The 20855-nt window shown below is 42.7% G+C and overlaps 1 long non-coding RNA gene and 1 pseudogene across 2 annotated transcripts; one reads left to right on the top strand and one right to left on the bottom strand.

Moving 5' to 3' along the window:
- The first annotated feature begins 1235 nt into the window (after positions 1 to 1235).
- On the top strand, positions 1236 to 19822 carry LOC140581029 (uncharacterized). Of its 2 annotated transcripts, none has more exons than XR_011984117.1 (3): positions 1236 to 1330; positions 1566 to 1804; positions 16997 to 19822. It is a non-coding gene; the product is annotated as an uncharacterized lncRNA (long non-coding RNA). The 2 variants fall into 2 exon arrangements; XR_011984116.1 differs by lacking the exon at positions 16997 to 19822 and adding an exon at positions 3631 to 7207.
- Positions 19823 to 20029: 207 nt separating this feature from the next.
- LOC140581028 (cytosolic 5'-nucleotidase 1A-like) overlaps positions 20030 to 20855 on the bottom strand; it is a 63878-nt pseudogene continuing 63052 nt past the window's right edge.

Here is a 20855-nt window from a genome sequence, read left to right on the forward strand (position 1 = left end):
ATATATTAACTAGTATATTATTGGTTTACTATAAGGAAAATGTATTTAAAGTATAAATGGGAAATATGGTCACACAACAGTACAAAAAAATAAGATTTTTGAAGGTTTTTAATCATTATGTTTCATGCAGTGTAGCATTAGGGAGTAGAGACAGGTGACAAACTATTTTTTCAGTGATCTAGGTTGTTATTAATGTTTTACATTACGTATCTTAAATTTGCAATGAGGATATTGACACTTTTCTTGATAATAACATGTATTATAAAGCTACGTTTCATGCATATTTATACATACGAGTATATTGTCCTGGGGACAGAAATGGCACTGATTCGGCAGAATGGCCCTTAAGTACAATGAAGTAAAAGAGGTGTGACAGTCAGGGACCCAGACTAATCCAATTACAGTAAAACCTCGGACTGCGAGCATAATTTGTTCCGGAAATGTGCTCGTAATCCAAAGCACTCGTATATCAAAGTGAATTTCTCCTCTCTCTCGTCTCCCTCACACCATCCACAATTCAAGGTGTAGCTGTATATTCCAAATTTTTTTAGGGCCTCTGTCATTGCGGGGCCCATGAAATTGTCCTAACTTCTCCCCCATTACACACCCCTGCCGATAGTCATCACCTTCATATTTCTCTAATAGCCTGGTGCCTTTTTACATTCCCTAAACGATCTTATGTTGCACTTATAGTTCTTGAATAGTCTTATTAGATCATTGCTAAACTATATGGACAAAGGTATTACGACACACCTCTTAATCATTTAATTTGGGTGTTTCATTCAGACCCATTTTCACAATTGTATAAAATCAAGCACCTATTCATGCAGTCAGGTTTACAAACATTTGTGAAAGAATGGGTCTTTCTGAAGCGCTCAGTGAATTCAAACATTGTACTGTCATACGATTTCATCTCTGCAAAAAACCAGTTTGTGAAATTTCTTGCCTGCTAGACATTCCATGGTCAGCTGTAAGCGATATTATTGCAAAGTGAAAGTGTTTAGGAACATCTGAAACTCCACGTAAAATAACAAAACGGGATCACAGAGTGCTGAGACACATAGTGCATAAAAGTTGCCAACACTCTGTTGAATCAATAACTGCAGAGTTCCAAACTTCCTCTGGCATTAACCCCAGCACTAAAATGATGCGCTGGGAGCTTCATGGAATGGGCTTCCATGGCCAAGCAGCTGCATGCAAACCTCACATCACCAAGACCAATGCCAAGTGTCGGATGGAGTGATGTAAAGCACACTGTCACTGGACTGGAGCAGTGGAAACATCTTCTGTGGAGTGACGAATCATGCTTCTCTGTCTGGCAGTCTGATGGGTGAGTCTGGGTTTGGCGGATGCCAAGAATATGTTACCTACCTGACTGCATTGTGCCAGCTGTACAGTTTGGGGGAAGAGGGATAATGGTAAGGGGTTGTTTTTCAGAGGTAGGGCTGGGCCCCTTAGTTCCAGTGAAGGGAACTCTTAATGTTTCAGCAAACCAAGACATTTTGGACAATTCTATGGTTTTAACTTTGTGGGAACAGTTTGGTGAAGGCCCTTTTCTGTTCCAGCATGACTGTGCTCCACTGCACAAAGCAATGTCCATAAGGAATTTGGTGTGGAAGAACTTGACTGACCTCAACCCCGTCAAACACTGTTGGGATGAACTAGAACGGAGATTGCGAGCCAGACTTTCATGTGCAACATCAGTGCCTGACCTCACAAATGCTCTTCTGGATGAATGGGCAAAAATTCTGGATGAATGGCCCAGTTACGCTCAAGCTGAAGGCTGCATATCATAAAGCAACCGGTAAGTTGTTATGTATCTCCTGCTCCAAACTGCTTGCACTTGGAAACTCAGCCTAGCTGCACTTATGCCTAGTTGACTCCTCGACAGCATGTTTGTAGTGTGTTATTTGCCTTACTTGTACATTACTTTATGAAGATATAAAATGAATTGTAATATGTTAGTTTTTGTATGTACTGTTCTATCTGAATTTCAGGTCACAAAATATAAAATTATTACATTCATTAATTATTACATTTGTTAAAGGGGAACCATCTTAAAAATCAAGAAGCACAAGCCAAACTTGATCAAAATTGCATCAGCAAAGAAGAACAGTGTTTATAAATCAAAGCTTATTGACAGGGATAGATTGTCACGATCTGACGGCATGGAGCAGGGAAGTCAGGGGATGTCGGGGAGTCCAGGGAGTCGGGGGAACGTAGGATTTATTAGAGGAAAACACACTCGGGAACAAGGGACAACAGGCACGTTAGTGACATTAATGACGTTAATGACCAGACAGGGGAAACATTCCCAGAAAGTCACTTAAATACACAGATTCAATTAAACACTACTAGAAAGAGCAGATAACAAGAAGATTCCACATGAGGTAAATGAGGGGGTGTGGGACACAGGAGGACCGGAACGATCGGTACACAGATGGATACTTAACAGAAAAGAATGATCTCAAAAATCACCATACAACCATTTATGCTGCCATTTGGAAACCATTTGTATCGAATGCTAATGAACAAAGACATAACCGGGTGAAATGACCTAAAAAAGAGGTCTGATTTATAAAACCGTTCCTAGAACAATTCATAAATGTGTATGTATGTACAAATTGCCGCTACACACAGGTATATAGGTATTTATCACTTGTGTGTACAAACAGCTATACGAAATGAATGTTGATAAGTCTCATGCATTTTAAATGTGCACTTGCACAGCAAGATTATTTTGGTAACACATTATTATGCCCATGTTTTTAGTAATTTATGAACACATCCATAACAAATAGTAATGCATTCATAAAGCATTATAAACATGGCTATAGATATTTATTTAAAAGGCATAATACATTATAGCTATGTTTATTATGCATTATGAATGCTTTATGAAGCTCTCATCTATAATGCACCACACATATTTTCCTAATGCATTATAATGGTTGGTATAAGCATTAAGGATGCTTTGTACTGCATTATGAAGGTATCTATAGCGCATTATAGATGAGAGCTTCATAAATCATTCATAATGCATAATAAACATGGCTATAATGTGTTATGCCTTTTAAATAAATATTTATAGTCATGTTTATAATGCATTATGAATGCATTATTATTTGTGCATGTTGCAGAAACAGAAACCGTTAAGACAGGTATAAGTTATTCTGGAAGCAGCAGAAACAATAAATAGGTATTATTTGGTAACTTCACCAGTGACCTCTCAAAGAAAGAGGACGACCTATCATGGGGACAGGTGACACATGCAGTTAACACCGTGTCACCTGTAATGAGAATGGTAGCGGAGGTGAGGAAGAAGTGCATTGATGTGTGTCCCCTCTGGATGGTAACAAAGCTGCCATCATATGCAAAACATCCCTAAGAGGAAGCATTCCAGATGGTAACACTGAACGTTCAGCTCCATCACCCATGGATGAGGTCGGGCTACCAGAAATACATAAAAAACATTTATGCATGTGTTTAAGTGGCGGCAGTAAGTAATGTGCTTTTTACACCGCGGTAGACTGACAAGTGAATGTTGCCAAAAATTAACTGTTCCAGACACGTCAGTTTCCTGGTAAAGCATATATTTAGTGATAATGACATATTATTTCTGTGGTGTAGATCTGCCGGTCTTGCTGGGTTCAGCCTCCCCCACTTGAGTGTGCATTGGGATGGCACTGGTGCGTCTTGTGGGCCTCCAAGAATGGTCCGAGCTCCTGGCAGAGACTGCATAAGGCTGCCTCTGGTAGACCAAGCCGACTGATCATCGCTCTCAGGAAATGGATCTGTGCGGCCTTTGAAAACACACTGTACCTGCCCAATTCTCTAGCAGCGATACGCCTGCCATCCTGCACCCTGTTGATTTGATTCTTTGGGTTTGGATCTTACATGACTTTGTAACAATTCCTTGTCATAAGCATGACTTGCCTACGTATACTTTGTGTGAACATAACTGGATCATTCTATTTGTTGATCTATCCAGGCTGAAAGTTAAAGTGGGAGCCTGTGCATATCCAACGTGTCGATCGGCTTGCTTCAGTTACACTTCTCTGCCACTAGGGGTTTGTGCATCCGCATGGTCAGGAATGTTCATAAAGATACGCACATTTCTACACACAGGAAGAAATTGATAAATACCATTCTATACGCAAAAATGCTGTTGGTACACCTGATTGATAAATGACACCTCATGACTCCCTAAACAGTAAAAAAAAAAGTAATACGGTGTAACGAGTCACCCTTCTCCTGTTTTCCTGTATCAAGACAGGTTATGTTTGGAAAAAACAAACAAACCTACAGTGTCTGTTGCTCACTGATTGTAGTACATAGTGATATGTCATTAGGTCCAGAGGACTGCTCTTCATAGGTGTATAATGGGCTTGAAAGCATGACCCTAATCCTTATAAGTTGTTGATATAAATATATTTGGTGACCCATCCATGGGGCACAGTTGCCTAATGAGCATTGTGTCAGTATTTTGAGTGTATTTCAACAGAGCCTGGAAAGTTCAGGGCATGTTTTTGGGGATGCTGTGGTTGTCCTCAGATGGTTGCTGGTTCAAATCCCAAGGCCAGCAGAGTGTTGGGCCCTTGTGCAAGGCCATAAATCCCAGTAGCTCTAGGGAACTCTAAATTCATAAACCAGATAAACAAGTGCAAAGTTAAATATGGCAAAGCTGAAAACTAACAGTAAACAGTTTGGATAGCTTTCCTGTCCACTCCTGCCACATTGATCACCTTCACGGGAGTAGCATGTCACAGAAAGGACAGATGAATGGTGTGGACCACTGCCAACGTATATGTGCTCTGAAAGATTCAGGAACCGTTCCTCAGTTAAATGATTGCAACCCAATTGCTTCATTCCCTGCCTCTCTCTCTCACTCTATCACCACACAGAAGCATACAGATTATCCCTACCCACAATGCATTGCTGAATAATGACTGACTCAGCAGTAGGGGCTCTTGTTACCAAGATTCAGGGAAAATACAACAATATGACCCCATCATAACTGAAGTAGTCGCTCTTGGCAGTAGCTTTTGGCCTTTTCCTGAAGTGTGCTCATCAATAGCACTCTATGCACTCTAATCACAGAAAATGTTTATTTTTCATTCCATCAGGAAACAGTGTCAAGGAGCATGAGAGTGATCTATAAAGGATAATGGAACACTGGCGATATTGTTACATTATTTAAAAGTGAGCTTATTTACCATCACTGTATACGAATGTGCATACTTTGCAATCTAAATTATGTCCTGATAGGTTAGTGTCAAAGGAAAAATAATCCTGACATCAGCAACAAAATGGTAAATGAGTTGTGAAAGGCATCTTTGGCTCCTTCACTGATCTCCATCCATTAACACTGATTGGTTGATTCTTTAAGAGAACATATAGAGAGTTAAATGCTCTCCTCTCCCAAACTTATTGCCGCAGCAATAACAAGACTGAAAATGTACCGTTCACCCCATCAGCTGAAATTAATTTTAGTTATTGCAACTATACATCAAAATATTTGTTTTTCTGTACAAATGCAAGAGATCTATCGACAGCGGCAGGCCAGCAGAGGCAGACTAATGTTCTGATCACTGGGATGGGGGGGTCTCCCCATTAATCGAGGCTCCCCTGTCACACTCAGTTCTACAAAGAAGCTTCACAATGGTGTTTTTATACATCTGAACACTGTCCTACTCTGTTCTCAGCCCTGAAAAGCAAAAACAGGTGAACCAGGATTTGGTTCTGGTTCCTAAGAAGTAAGACAACCACAGTGTGCACTGGACATAGATATGGGACAGAGCCAGCAGCTCTTTCTGTGTACCGACTGGCATGGAATAGGGGAGAGGTCTCCATTCCGCCTGCAGCAGAGCCAATCGTGTGAAAAGGATTTACGGCTCCTCAGAGCCCACAAGCCACAAACTCCTCCTGCACACGCCACTGCGGACCTCACCATGGCAAGAGATTAATAACCTTTATTATTTTTGTTCAACTCCAGATTCCACCTTACTAGCACTGAGGAGTCTAGTCTCATTTGCCTGCAGTGCCCTATTAGTCAGCAGAATTAGAAATCAATACTTGGCATCCATGAATTGAATGGATTTCCTATGTACTGCAGGGGTGTCACATGATGTAACATGCTGCAGAAACACAACCACAGGGTTGCTGGGGTTCGAATGCTGGATCTGCGTCTAATGAATGTAATTGCATGTTAGGTTAAGGGGGACTACAAGCTCTTCTTTTCCTGTCATGCTGGCCTACCTAAGATCCACAGAAAAACTACCGGTACCTTAACTTTAGATCGACCTTGTACTGGAGACTTCTAGAAAAAAATTGCTGTAGCATATATTGTTAATAGGCCAGTAGGGGTCACCATTATCCACAAATGTGATAAAATAAAGCTTGGTGCAACTGGTCCCACGACCTTGACAAGGTAGGCAGTAGAAAGATGGATGGATGGTAAAGCAGATCTTGTCCTTTAAATGGAAAATTAAATTGTAATACTTATTCTCAGTGCTGATTAATTATATCATGCAACCTAATCATAATAGTGGCCAAATCCCGACACAGACAGAAAAACCAGAAAAAAATCCTCCAACACAATAATTAGCTAAATAACCTTTTAGCCGTCAAAAAGTGTGGGGAAGGCAGGAGGAGAGTCATTTCCCAAAAGCAATACAAAATGCTTTAGTTTGACTTGAGACTTACACAATGTAAATCATAACATAATGATTATTTATAATAAGGGAATTGCATACCAACAGTGATACAGTATTAGTATAGATCCCGATCTCCCATAGTGAACATATTGTAGAAAGTTCAAAACACCTTAAGGCAGGGGTCTCAAACTCCAGTCCTGGGGGGCTGGAGCCCTACACAGTTTTTGGTTTACCCTCATTTACTGTAACACACCTGATTCAACTCCTTGTGCTAATTACCACACAGCTCTTGTGCTGAATCGTTTGTGGTGGAACAGGGAAAGAACTAAGCTACACAGGGCTCCGGCCCCCCAGGACTGGAGTTTGGCACCCCTGCCTTAAGGGGTCTGTATGTTGTTACGTCGTGTGGGGACGGAGCAGGAAAAGAGCAGGGAGTCGGAGAAACGAGGGCTTTATTGTCGGAGAGTACATAAGACAAAATACAAACGGCAAACCTGCACGAGAGACTTCAATGACAGACCTAAGGAAACGGACACAGACGCGGACTAAAATATACAGGACTAAGCAGAAATAACACGAAACAGCTGATAACAATCTGGGTTTCACACTTGGTAAACGAGGGGGCGTGGCGCACAGAAGGATCGGACGAGCAGGGCATCCCATATATGTCTTTTAATTGTAAAAGCTAGTTGCGAGCTGTACTTACACTGCCTCCTTCTGGTCATTGTATTTCAGGATTTTATTCTGAAGAACAGTGTCCTGCTCTGTTACCCTGCTTCAACACGGAAACTCTGGAGTAAATAAGTATTTAGTGTTAGATAGTCATTTAAAATTTCCCCCGACTTCTTTGATGATTTCCCTACAATAGAGAGCACTGGAAGTCTAAGACCTATTATTTAATGAGTTCTCACTCCAGCTAGCTAAATTCTGCTTTCAATAGTTATTTTCTCTATTGTGTATGTATGTGTTAATAAAATACATCAGCAGAAACTACTAAAAAAGGACAATTGAGTTTCCTGCACAATGTAAATTTCACTATAACCAATTGCATTATCTTTATACTTAAATTACACCTCATTACACCTAAATGTTTGAAACATTGCAGAGAGGAAGTGAAACAAATTATTAATGAGCCATGTGTTTGTCAGAGAAAGAAATACCATGAGAATCTGACAATTTAAATATGACACACTAAAACAGGAACATAAAACATAGAAAAATATTAGTGATGCACCGATTCCACTTTTCTGTCCCGATACCAACACCTGGGCTTTGGGTATCAGCCAATACCTAGTACTGGTCTGATACCAGTGTTTAATTAATAAGCTATAGGGGTATTACCTCACTGTGTGGAAGAGACTGTGATCAATCTCTTATGTGTAAGGCAACGGCTCAACTTAAAACTCAAACTAAGCTTATTGTAGTACAAATAAATGTACAGTAACACACACACACATATATATGCAGTGGTACCTCAGAACTCGAATTTAATCCGTTCGAATTCTAAAAAGTTTGAGTTGTGATCGAATTTTCCCCATAAGGAATAATGGAAAACCAATTAATTGGTTCCCAGCCCCAAAAAATTACACCTAAATATGTTATTTTTTAGCATTTAAACACAAAATGAACCAGAAGAAACAAGAAGAGCATATACTGTACTAAACACATCCAAGCACATTTATCAAAACAGTAATTTGTAAAGTAAGAAAATAAATGTATCCAAACAATGCGTAAAGTTAAAAAAAAAAAACATAATGTCCTGCCCAGATCGTCCGCTCCTTCCGTGTGCCACGCCCCCTCGTTAACCCCATGTGGAAGCCCCGTGTGATCAGCTGTTTCTGGTTGTTGTCATTAGTCCTCTGTATTTCGTCTGTGTTTCAGTTTGTTTCCCCAGTCCGGTCATTGTATTGTCTGTCTGCGTTTTGCCTGCCTTATCTGTAATTAAACCCCGTAATCCCAGATACCCTGACGTCTGCGTCTTTGTCTCCGTTCAGACCCCGCTTGGCACAACAATATTATTATTATTAAATGTATTAATGGTTTATTATTAATATTAAAATAATTTATAAGAAATCTTTATTTTTAAATGTATTTCATTATATAATAATAATTACTGTTATTGTCTATCATTGTCTAAATGTATTTTTACTGTATAAATATACACTCACTTAAAGGATTATTAGGAACACCATACTAATACAGTGTTTGACCCCCTTTCGCCTTCAGAACTGCCTTAATTCTACGTGGCATTGATTCAACAAGTTGCTGAAAGCATTCTTTAGAAATGTTGGCCCATATTGATAGGATAGCATCTTGCAGTTGATGGAGATTTGTGGGATGCACATCCAGGGTACGAACCTCCCGTTCCACCACATCCCAAAGATGCTCTATTGGGTTGAGATCTGGTGACTGTGGGGGCCATTGTAGTACAGTGACCTCATTGTCATGTTCAAGAAACCAATTTGAAATGATTTGAGCTTTGTGACATGGTGCATTATCCTGCTGGAAGTAGCCATCAGAGGATGGGTACATGGTGGTCATAAAGGGATGGACATGGTCAGAAACAATGCTCAGGTAGGCTGTGGCATTTAAACGATGCCCAATTGGCACTAAGGGGCCTAAAGTGTGCCAAGAAAACATCCCCCACACCATTACACCACCACCACCAGCCTGCACAGTGGTAACAAGGCATGATGGATCCATGTTCTCATTCTGTTTACGCCAAATTCTGACTCTACCATTTGAATGTCTCAACAGAAATCGAGACTCATCAGACCAGGCAACATTTTTCCAGTCTTCAACTGTCCAATTTTGGTGAGCTCGTGCAAATTGTAGCCTCTTTTTCCTATTTGTAGTGGAGATGAGTGGTACCCGGTGGGGTCTTCTGCTGTTGTAGCCCATCCGCCTCAAGGTTGTGTGTGTTGTGGCTTCACAAACATACCTCGGTTGTAACGAGTGGTTATTTCAGTCAAAGTTGCTCTTCTATCAGCTTGAATCAGTCGGCCCATTCTCCTCTGACCTCTAGCATCAACAAGGCATTTTCGCCCACAGGACTGCCGCATACTGGATGTTTTTCCCTTTGCACACCATTCTTTGTAAACCCTAGAAATGGTTGTGCGTGAAAATCCCAGTAACTGAGCAGATTGTGAAATACTCAGACCGGCCCGTCTGGCACCAACAACCATGTCACGCTCAAAATTGCTTAAATCACCCATTCTGACATTCAGTTTGGAGTTCAGGAGATTGTCTTGACCAGGACCACACCCCTAAATGCATTGAAGCAACTGCCATGTGATTGGTTGATTAGATAATTGCATTAATGAGAAATTGAACAGGTGTTCCTAATAATTCTTTAGGTGAGTGTATGTATTCAGGTAGTGTAAACATGTACGATGCTATGACAGCGAATGCGACGCTTAGACTGAAGCGTTATCCTTTGTTTCCGCTGAGAGATTGGTACGTGACTCATTTCCCGGCGCATACAAGTTATCTTAGGTCGGCGTTCACGGTTTGACTTCTGAGATTGAGATCGAGTTCTAGGTAATTTTTTTTCAAAGTGGTTGGTTTGACTTTTGAGAAATTCGAGTTCGAATGAGTTCGAGAACTGAGGTACCACTATATACTGTATATATACACTCACCTAAAGGATTATTAGGAACACCTGTTCAATTTCTCATTAATGCAATTATCTAATCAACCAATCACATGGCAGTTGCTTCAATGCATTTAGGGGTGTGGTCCTGGTCAAGACAATCTCCTGAACTCCAAACTGAATGTCAGAATGGGAAAGAAAGGTGATTTAAGCAATTTTGAGCGTGGCATGGTTGTTGGTGCCAGATGGGCCGGTCTGAGTATTTCACAATCTGCTCAGTTACTGGGATTTTCACGCACAACCATTTCTAGGATTTACAAAGAATGGTGTGCAAAGGGAAAAACATCCAGTATGCGGCAGTCCTGTGGCCGAAAATGCCTTGTTGATGCTAGAGGTCAGAGGAGAATGGGCCGACTGATTCAAGCTGATAGAAGAGCAACTTTGACTGAAATAACCACTCGTTACAACCGAGGTGTGCAGCAAAGCATTTGTGAAGCCACAACACGCACAACCTTGAGGCGGATGGGCTACAACAGCAGAAGACCCCACCGGGTACCACTCATCTCCACTACAAATAGGAAAAAGAGGCTACAATTTGCACAAGCTCACCAAAATTGGACAGTTGAAGACTGGAAAAATGTTGCCTGGTCTGATGAGTCTCGATTTCTGTTGAGACATTCAAATGGTAGAGTCAGAATTTGGCGTAAACAGAATGAGAACATGGATCCATCATGCCTTGTTACCACTGTGCAGACTGGTGGTGGTGGTGTAATGGTGTGGGGGATGTTTTCTTGGCACACTTTAGGCCCCTTAGTGCCAACTGGGCATCGTTTAAATGCCACAGCCTACCTGAGCATTGTTTCTGACCATGTCCATCCCTTTATGACCACCACGTACCCATCCTCTGATGGCTACTTCCAGCAGGATAATGCACCATGTCACAAAGCTCGAATCATTTCAAATTGGTTTCTTGAACATGACAATGAGTTCACTGTACTAAAATGGCCCCCACAGTCACCAGATCTCAACCCAATAGAGCATCTTTGGGATGTGGTGGAACGGGAGCTTCGTGCCCTGGATGTGCATCCCACAAATCTCCATCAACTGCAAGATGCTATCCTATCAATATGGGCCAACATTTCTAAAGAATGCTTTCAGCACCTTGTTGAATCAATGCCACGTAAAATTAAGGCAGTTCTGAAGGCGAAAGGGGGTCAAACACCGTATTAGTATGGTGTTCCTAATAATCCTTTAGGTGAGTGTATATATATATGTGTGTGTGTGTGTGTGTTACAGTTATCATTATATATTATATGTATAGTGGGGTTGTGTTGTTGTGTTGGAGTACGCCGTCTCCACCGGGTCCGTGGATGAGAAGAGATCACTCGAAGGCATTGATCAGTTGCCAAACAAACTTTATTCCAGCAGATCGATCTGGGAACTCTGCAACGCACCGTACCCCCACAGAGTTCGACTTCCTTGTTGTTCACCATTTTTCTTATACCCCTTCTACAAGCAGCCCCTGCCCCTGTCAGTACATTTCCCTTCTCTGGAAGTTTCTTCTTATCTGGTTATTGTGGCAACCCAATATTATTTGCCTAACCACTGTCACCGCAGCCTGCGTCAATAGATTAACTTTGGCATGCACAGAGCCTCCCTATATGTTGCAATCTAAGCAATACATCTTGCACGAGCTCGGTCCCCCCCCCCCCCCCCCCAGTAAGCTGATGTCCTTGTTCCCCTGCAAATATCTCTATGCACCGTTGCCACACCCACCACACAGTGGAACTCCTCGGGATCCCAGGTGGCTACCCCCCAGGCAGACGCATGGTCCAGTCCCACATTCCGGAAATGGCCATCCACCTGCTACAGCAAAGTGTTACGTGGACATTCCCTCAGCCTGGTCCAGCTACTTGGGTCCTCACCAATGAGGATCCTGTGAGCCGGATCACTCTCAGGGAAACATGCCACATAGCTATAGTGCCGTAACTGACACTCCCTCCCAATGCAGGTAATGTGCCACATTCGGGACTCCTCTAGCAACCGCTTGTTCGACACAAAGTTAAACCAGTAGTACCCAAGGATTCTCCAAAGAGACACAGTACCAAAGGAGTCCAGTCTTCGTCTCAGCTCACTGAATAGCGTCCATGTCTCACAGCCATACAGCAAGACAGGCAGCACCAGAGCTCTAAAGACTTGGATCTTTGTCCTCTTGCAAAGATATCGGGAGCACCACACACCCCTTTCCAGCGACTTCATTACGACCAATGTTCTCACAATCCGTCTGCTGACTTCATAGGATGAGTAACCAGAGCCATGAATGTCGCTGCCGAGGTAAGTGAATCTCTCGACAAGGTCAACATTCTCCCCACAGACAGACATACTACTGATGGTTGTGCCGAAGAAGTCATTAAATGCCTGGATCTTGCTCTTTATCCAGGACACCCGCAATCCCAGACACTCAGGCTCAGTCTCTCAAGAGCCCCGATCAGAGACTCCATTGACTCTTCTAAGATCACAACATCACCGGCAAAGTGAAGATCAGTAAATCTTTCCTCACCAACAGTGCTGGACCCCATGACCCTGCCCGCACCCAGTCCATACAAGCATTGAACAGAGTAGAAGCAAGAACACACCCTTTGGCGAACCCCAGAATCAACTGAGAAGAACGCAGAAGTTCTCCATCCACTCTGCACAGCACTTACAGTAGCAGTGTAGAGGCCGGCCATGACGTCCGCAAAGTCTCAGGATGTCCCACAGGGAAACTCGATCAACCATGTTAAACACTTTACGAAAATCGACATAAGGCTGCAAACCTCCACCTATATTTGTGCTTGCGCTCGATGAGAACCCACAGTGCCAAGATATGGTCGATGGTAGACTTCTAATGCATAAAACCAAATTGCTCCGGTTACTGACAGGCGAGCAAGTGATCACAAATCCTGTTAAGAATGACCCTAGCAAGGACCTTACCTGGCACTGAAAGCAGTGTTATCCCCCTGTAGTTGCCGCAATCCTGGCGATCACCCTTCACTTCCCAGAAAGGGACTACAAGTCCTGCATTCCAGGCAGTTGGGATGACGCCTGACTCCCAAATGGAAGCAAAGATTGCCTGCAATGCCAGGAGGACAGCCTTACCACCAGCCTGGAAATGTTCACCCTGGATAACACAGATCCCTGCAGGCTTCCCTGCCTCCAGCTAATATCCAGGGTGCCCTGCGAGATGAAGCATCTCCTTCTGGGAACACTGGCAACACCAACTTGGCAGCCTTCAGGGTCTGATCACGGAAGGTCTCCCACATCACGTTAGAGTCAGCAGTCGCACTCAATTCTGAAAGTTCCTCACACAAACTGCATGCAAACTCATTAGAAACAGCTTGATCTTAGAGCCTGGCCTTGATTCTCCTGGAAGGGGGTAGCCTACTGGATCTAAGCTGAATCTTCAGAGTAGGAACAACAAGTCTGTGGTCAGAATTCACAAACTGGGCACTTCTGTAGACCCTGCAGTTCTGCTGGAGCCTCCAGCATCTGCCCATGAGGATGTGATCGATCTCCATTGCCACACCACCAGTATTGGAGTACCAAGTCCAACGAAACCATAAAGGGCTTTGGAACCATGTTCCAACAACCCACAGCCCCTGATCTTTTGCAAAGTCAAGGAACATGGAGCCACTCTCACCCCTGTCTTCAGACCCATAGGGATGGGGACCAACACAATCCTCATAGCCAGCTCTGTCAGTGCCTTTGGTCGCATTGAAGTCACCCATGACCAAAGGAATGTCACCTCATGGCCACCTATCAACCACCGAATGAAGTTGCGAGTAAAATGTCTCCCTCAACGAGACATCACTCATCGTGGTCGGAGAATATACTGAGACAACAGACAAGACACCCAAGGAGTGCCTTAGTCTGAGTCTCATAATATGCTCCCTGACTGTGGCAGCCATCAGACTGACTAGACCAAAAGTAGGTGAACCTACCTAAAGAGATCTGGCCACTCCCCGCTCTATGTTCCTCAGAGAGTGCTGCCACCGAGATGCGAGTTTACAAAGCTCCCCCGGGCCCCGACAACAGAGAAAGATGGTGATCTTGCTGGAGAGTATTACTGTAGATCTCCGATGGTTTCAACTCATCCGGGGATGTGGCTCCCGAAGGCTTTCCCCCATCCTCTTCATGGTGCGTGCAGCCTTCCTGTGGGTAGCTGTAGCAGAACTACTCCCATGGAGTGCAGAAGGTCAGCAAATGGTGACAGATTTGCCTAGGAACAGAGTTATACCAGATGAGCCACCATTCACTGGAACAGGAGTCGATCTGTTCAGTCCATTTGAGATACAACATGACTGGACAACTGTAAAAAGATATGGCGTCACCTTTACTTGCCTTGCTTGCCATGCAGTTCACATAGAGGTAGCAGTGTCCTTGGATATTGACTTGTTAATTAATGTACTTTGACAATTCATCGCAAGAAGAGGTCAAGTTCAAGGTTCAAGGTTACTTTATTGTCATCAGCAGCTTCATACATAAAAACACAAAAAGAGTGATAAAACAACGTTTCTCCATGGCCGCTAGGGTGCATCAAACCCCCCAAATGAAAAATATTTTCATGGCTATATAAAAAAAATGTTCTATCTGTACTAAAAACACACTGTGCAAAATAATTTGAAATTTGGATAAGTTCTACCGGGTCCACAACAGCCATGAAATTCTGAAATAACGGCAATAATTCATACTTTGGAATAGTTATACTGCAAGCATTAATGATTTCATGTTTTAGTATTTAAAGTGGTTAATAGTGGATATCGATGGCACCGGGGAAAACCCGCGTATCCAACAATTTGTCAATTTTACAGGGGAACGTTTTTTCTAAATGGTGGAAGTAAAACGTGACCTAGATTTGAGAGCCCTTGTGAACATACTGAAAATACTGGTGCTAAAATCTGAGCCTCGTCCATGTTCACAAGCTACTCACTTCCAAATCACAGCACAGACTGATGTCCCTTACGCGAAAATTGCATGATATGAAATGGATGTGGTTTTGTTTAGTTGCTTTAGTTTCGTTCCCGCCCATTTTTCACTTACGCGGATTGCGCCATACTATAGTGCACTTACGCGGTTTTTCCCAGGTGCCATCGATATATCAGTCTTCTTGATGTTCACTATCAGTTCTTAAGATAGACATACTATTATACTTGCCCAGAAGTATATTGCTATTATATTGCTGCTGGAAGTATTGCTCTGTAACAGTAGGCCTATGCCCTATACACCTGTACCAACTATATCAGACATCAGACATGTATCACAATAATTTAATAATTTAATTTGTGCATTTAAAATATATTTGTGAACTTCTGAAGTACCTTCGTTTTTCTTGCGTTTATCATTATTTTTCATATTTTCAATCTAGATGTGGACCCGGTAGATGTTAATCAAAATTAACGAAATTTTGCCCAAATTATTTTTTCATCCGGTAGAACATATTTATTATACAGCCAAAAACATTTTGAAAATCAATGGGGGTTTGATGCACCCTAATGGCCGCGGTGCAACATATAGTACACTTAACATCACAGTAACAGGGCATGCAAGGTGCAAACAAGGTGCACTGTAGTGCAGTAAATAAACAGTGCAGAGATAATAAATAAATAAATAAATAAATAAATAGTGCAAAGATAATAAATAGTGCAGAGATGTAAACTTCGTAAGTAAGTAAAGTGCACTCGCAATTTAGAGGTAGTTTGTATATTCAGTTTAGAGGAATGTAAAGAAAGACAGTCCAGATATTAGTGTGCGTTCAGAGTTCTGATGGCTTGTGGTACGAAGCTGTTGCACAGCTTGGTAGAGGCTAAGCGGAAGCTTCAATACCGTTATCTGGATGGTAGGAGAGAAAAGAGTCCATGTAGCGTGTGGGAAGGGTCCTTTATAATGTTTATGGCTCTGTTGTAGCAGCGGGTCTGGAAAATGTCTTTTAGGGAGGATAGAGGCACACCAATGATCTTCTCAGCTGCTCTCACTATCCGCTGAAGCGTGTTACAGTCCGAGACGTTACAGTTCCCGTGCCAGACAGTGATGCAGCTATGGAGCAGGCTTTCGATAGTGCTGGTGTAGAACGTGGTGTGGATTGGTCGGGGGAGGCTTGCTCTCTTCATCCTCCGCAAGAAGTGCAGATGCTGTCGAGCCCTCTTAGCTATGGAGGTGGAGTTGACCAGGAGAGGTCATCGGTGAAGTGGACACCCAGGAACTTGGTGTTCTTCACCCTCTCAACAACAGCGCTGTCGATGGTGAGAGGTGGATGAGCAGTGCTGGATCTTCTAAAATCTATGATAATTTCTTTGGTTTTGTCTACATTTAGAGAGAGGTTGTTGCTCTTACACCACTGAGCCACTCTCGCCACCTCCTCCGTGTATGCAGAAATGTTATTTTTCTTGATGAGGCCCACCACAGTCATGTCATCTGCAAACTTGATGATCTGGTTTGAGCTAATCTCTGCTGGTCAATTTTGGGTCAGGAGTGTGAAGAGCAGTGGACTGAGAACACAGCCCTGTGGTGCACCTGGGCTCAGGGTGACGGTGTTGGTGCCGATTCAGACTGACTGTGGCCTGTCAGTCAGGAAATCTAGTATCCAGTTCACCAGGGGGGTATTGAGGCCCAGCCCGCTCAGTTTGAGAGACAGTCTCTGAGGGATGATGATGTTAAAAGCTGAGCTGAAGTCGATGAACACCATCCTTACATGAGAATCTCTCTTTTCCAGGTGCGTTAACGACAGGTGAAGCACAGTGGATATTGCATCATCAGTTGACCACTTTGGGCGGTAGGCAAACTGGAGGGGGTCCAGAGTGCTGGGTAGGGAGGTCTTGATATGTTTCATGACCAGTCTTTCAAAGCACTTCATGATGACCAGAGTGAGGGCCACATGACGGTAGTCATTGAGGCAGGTCACTGCTGATTTCTTTGGAACTGGAATGACAGTTGTGGTCTTGAAGCATGCTGGAACAATGGCCTGAGTCAGGGAGGTGCTGAATACGTCGATGAGGACGACGGCCAGCTTGTGTTGGAAATGCGGTCTGACAATGCATCAAATTTTGTTGGAGCGGATTAAGAGCTTAAAATGGCTATTCAAGAATGGAACGCTTCTATAATTGAGATTGTATTTTTACAACATGGCATCAAATGGATGTTCAATCCCCCATCTGGCTCTCACCAAGGAGGGTATGGGAGTGTATGATTCATTCAGGAATTAGGAAAATCCTCCATGCAACCCTAAATGTTCAAAATTTGGATGAAGAAGGCCTTCAGATATTTCTTTGTGAAGCTGAGGCAATCTTAAACAGTCGACCTATAACCACACCTTCTAATGACCCAAATGATCTGCAGGTTCTTACTCCAAACCACTTGTTGTTGATGAAAACTAAACCAGCATTACTCCCAGGGCTTTTCCAGCAAAAGAATCTCTACGCACGGAGAAGATGGAAGCAAGTAAAATACATGGCTGACCTATTTTTGGAAACGCTGGGTTACAGAATATTTACCTGAGTTCCAGAAACTTCAAAAGTAACATGTCACAGATCATCCTTCCTAGGGATATGGTCTTAATCGTGGATGACTTGGCACCAAGAAACTCTTGGGTAATGGGTAGGATCATTGAAGCAGTGCCAGATGAATATGGACTTGTTCATAAGGTTCAAATCAAGACAAGCGAACTGGACAGACTAATCACCAAGATGTGTTTGCTCCACAAAAACGAATGAGGCAGTGGTAAAGATTGCACTCCCACAGTGTGTTAGTTATTTATTATGGCTAAAACTATGTTGACTACAGTCATTTGCTGATTTGTATTTGTGGTTATTGTAGCAACTGCATGTCAAGCAAGCAAGTAGGGAGATGACGGAGAGGGGAATCAAGATCGGGAAGCTGTAGAGTCAGGAATAAGGATTTAATTCCACAGGACGACAAGGTTGTATACACACAGTAAACAACATCAATGACCGGACTGGGGAAACAGACTTGAATAAGGACTGAAATACACAGGACTCAATGGGAATAGCAAGAAACAGCTGATGACAATCAGGATTACACGTGAGGTTAATGAGGGGGCATGGCACTCAAGAGTACCAGACGAGCAGATCATGACAGTTACATAAATCTACATGAAAATCTTTTATATGTAGACATTCATATTTGGTACGTGTATGCGGTTTAATATGTTACTGTCTCTTTAATAATATGTGTCAGTGGTGGAGACTTAAGGGGCTGCATTGGCATGATCTGGCAGAGCGGGAAGGGTTTGCTGATGCGGGTACTTACCGTGTTGGATGTATAATTTTGGTCTTGCCTGTTAAATACGATTGTTAATAAACGTTACAATATATATGTGCTTTACCACTACAAGGACTGTGGATGTGGGGCATTAATCGGATTTGTACAACCAGACGTGCATAAATCATGCGCCCGCAGTTACTGTAGCGTTTAAAGTTTGCAGATACAAGCGTAGAGCTGCATCTGACTTCACAGACTCTTGCTTCCATGCATCTCTGCACATGACTATGGTTTTTGCCTGCAGTTTACAGTAGGTCGTGCGTTCAAATCCCCCTTTACTGTCTTTTTGGATATGTGTCAGGTAAATTAGTTAATTAGTTAAACCGTGCAGTGTTATGTGCGGAGCCCGTAGGTGCACTCGTTGTGTGCACGTGTGTGCACGTGCTGTGTACCTGCACTTGTGGTTTTGTTAAAAGGGACAGTTCTTAATTCTCTAGCAGCCAATCATGTTCAGCCAACTTCTCTGTCGGTCTCTGTCGTCACACTCCACTGTTGACGTCATGCACCTCCATGGGTCAATCATCACACTCTATTGATGATGTCACATATCTCCATCAGCCAATCATCGCGCTGGAGAGGAGAAGTATATGGAGAGGGCGCCTATACATTCCACCACGTAGGTTCGACCCTGTGTTTAGACACCCTAGGTAAAGGCGGGGGGAATCTCCTGTATTTTATGTCTATATAGGTAAGATTAGAATAGATAGATATTCTTTTGTTTAGTTTATTTTCTAGTTAGATAAATTACTGAGCCCTATTAGGGAAGCTGTTTGGTTCTATTTTATTCTTTCCTTTTTCGCCATCCACAGTCCAATCCCCCTCTCCCTTTTCTTGTGAGTTTTGTGTTTAGCTAATGCCTGTTAGGGTTGCTCCTGCAATGTCCGAAAATTAAATGTTATTGTTCTCACTCCATCCCTAGACCTTATACTGAGGGCGTGTAACATGCACACAAAAAAGAAGCAGTGAGTGATACCATCAGGCAGCACAGCGACAGCCTGGACTGATGTCAAATGTCAATAATGTAGATACCTGTGTGTAGTCAGCGTTTATTGTGTTCTCATTGTGTTGTACCGTATTGTCACGTGCAATGTTAATATTATGTGTTGCACCTACTGTTTGGCGTGTGAGTAGTCAGGGCGGCCAGCACAGTGAGCAGTGTGTGTGTTGTCAGAGTGACTGGCTTACATAAGTAAACATCATTTTTGTGCTTTCCTGCACTTTGGTCTGGCTCATTTTTGCTATATATTGTAACCATGTCTGGTACCCACACCTCAATTCAATTAGTGTATCTGTTATAATTCTTACTGTTATGTCAAATGTTGGTCATAAAACAAAAGAGAAATCAATATAATATGAATATTTAAACCTATAAAATATATAAACACAATGAATAACATTTTCAGACATGGACATTAAGACATACACACAGTATACAAGTAACCACCTTACAACAGCAAGACTCAGAGCATTCAGGTAAAATCACATTTATTGACTTTCAAATTTCCAGGTGATCCATCTCGTACTTCTAGAACTTGTACAGTTTGGATTAGGCTGGTGGAGCACATGACAGAGCTCTACGGGGAATACAATGCTATTCCTCACAGCCCCGTTCCTGGTTTTGTTTTGGGGGTCTTCTCAATGAGTCTCCCCTTGATAATTCTTTGTGATATTATAAGGCACAAGTGCTGCAATTATCCCATTCTCAACAGCTCCCTGGATGTGATGCGACTGGTCGTCAAAAAAGATGTGTGGGCGTATCACCTGAAGATGGGGCGTCTTTGAGGCCCCAGATAAAAAATAAGCCTCATCCATCTCCAGGCCCCAGCTCCTCAGGGTGTTCAGTGCTCGGAACCCTTGGCTGGCAGCGCCGCGGGATGTCACCAGGTAGGTCCGGATCGGGCACTCCTTCATGCCCTTGTCATGAAACTTGCGCTGAAGTTTGCTCAGGGCTTCCAAGAAGCATTTCAGAGGACCCTGCAGGTACCAGGTGGATACAGATGAGTCAGCTGAGAGCCAATGAGCTTTGTTGCTGCTTCATACCAAAGTACAGTAAAGATACAAAATACTGAATTTGGTCCTCATACACTTTCAGAAAGTAAAGTTCAGTCTCATACCACAAAATAAACACTAAATCCAACTAATAATACATAATGATAATAAAAATAAAACTCAAAGCCCTGTAAAATCACTGAGTGTATCTGTGCACTTTATGTACCTTTATGCACAGGAATATCCCTCGGGGATCAACAAATACATTTTGTCTGTACATAAAACAATTCTTATATATATATAAT

The sequence above is a fragment of the Paramormyrops kingsleyae genome, chromosome 19 (assembly GCF_048594095.1).
Source record: "Paramormyrops kingsleyae isolate MSU_618 chromosome 19, PKINGS_0.4, whole genome shotgun sequence".
Classification (NCBI taxonomy): domain Eukaryota; kingdom Metazoa; phylum Chordata; class Actinopteri; order Osteoglossiformes; family Mormyridae; genus Paramormyrops; species Paramormyrops kingsleyae.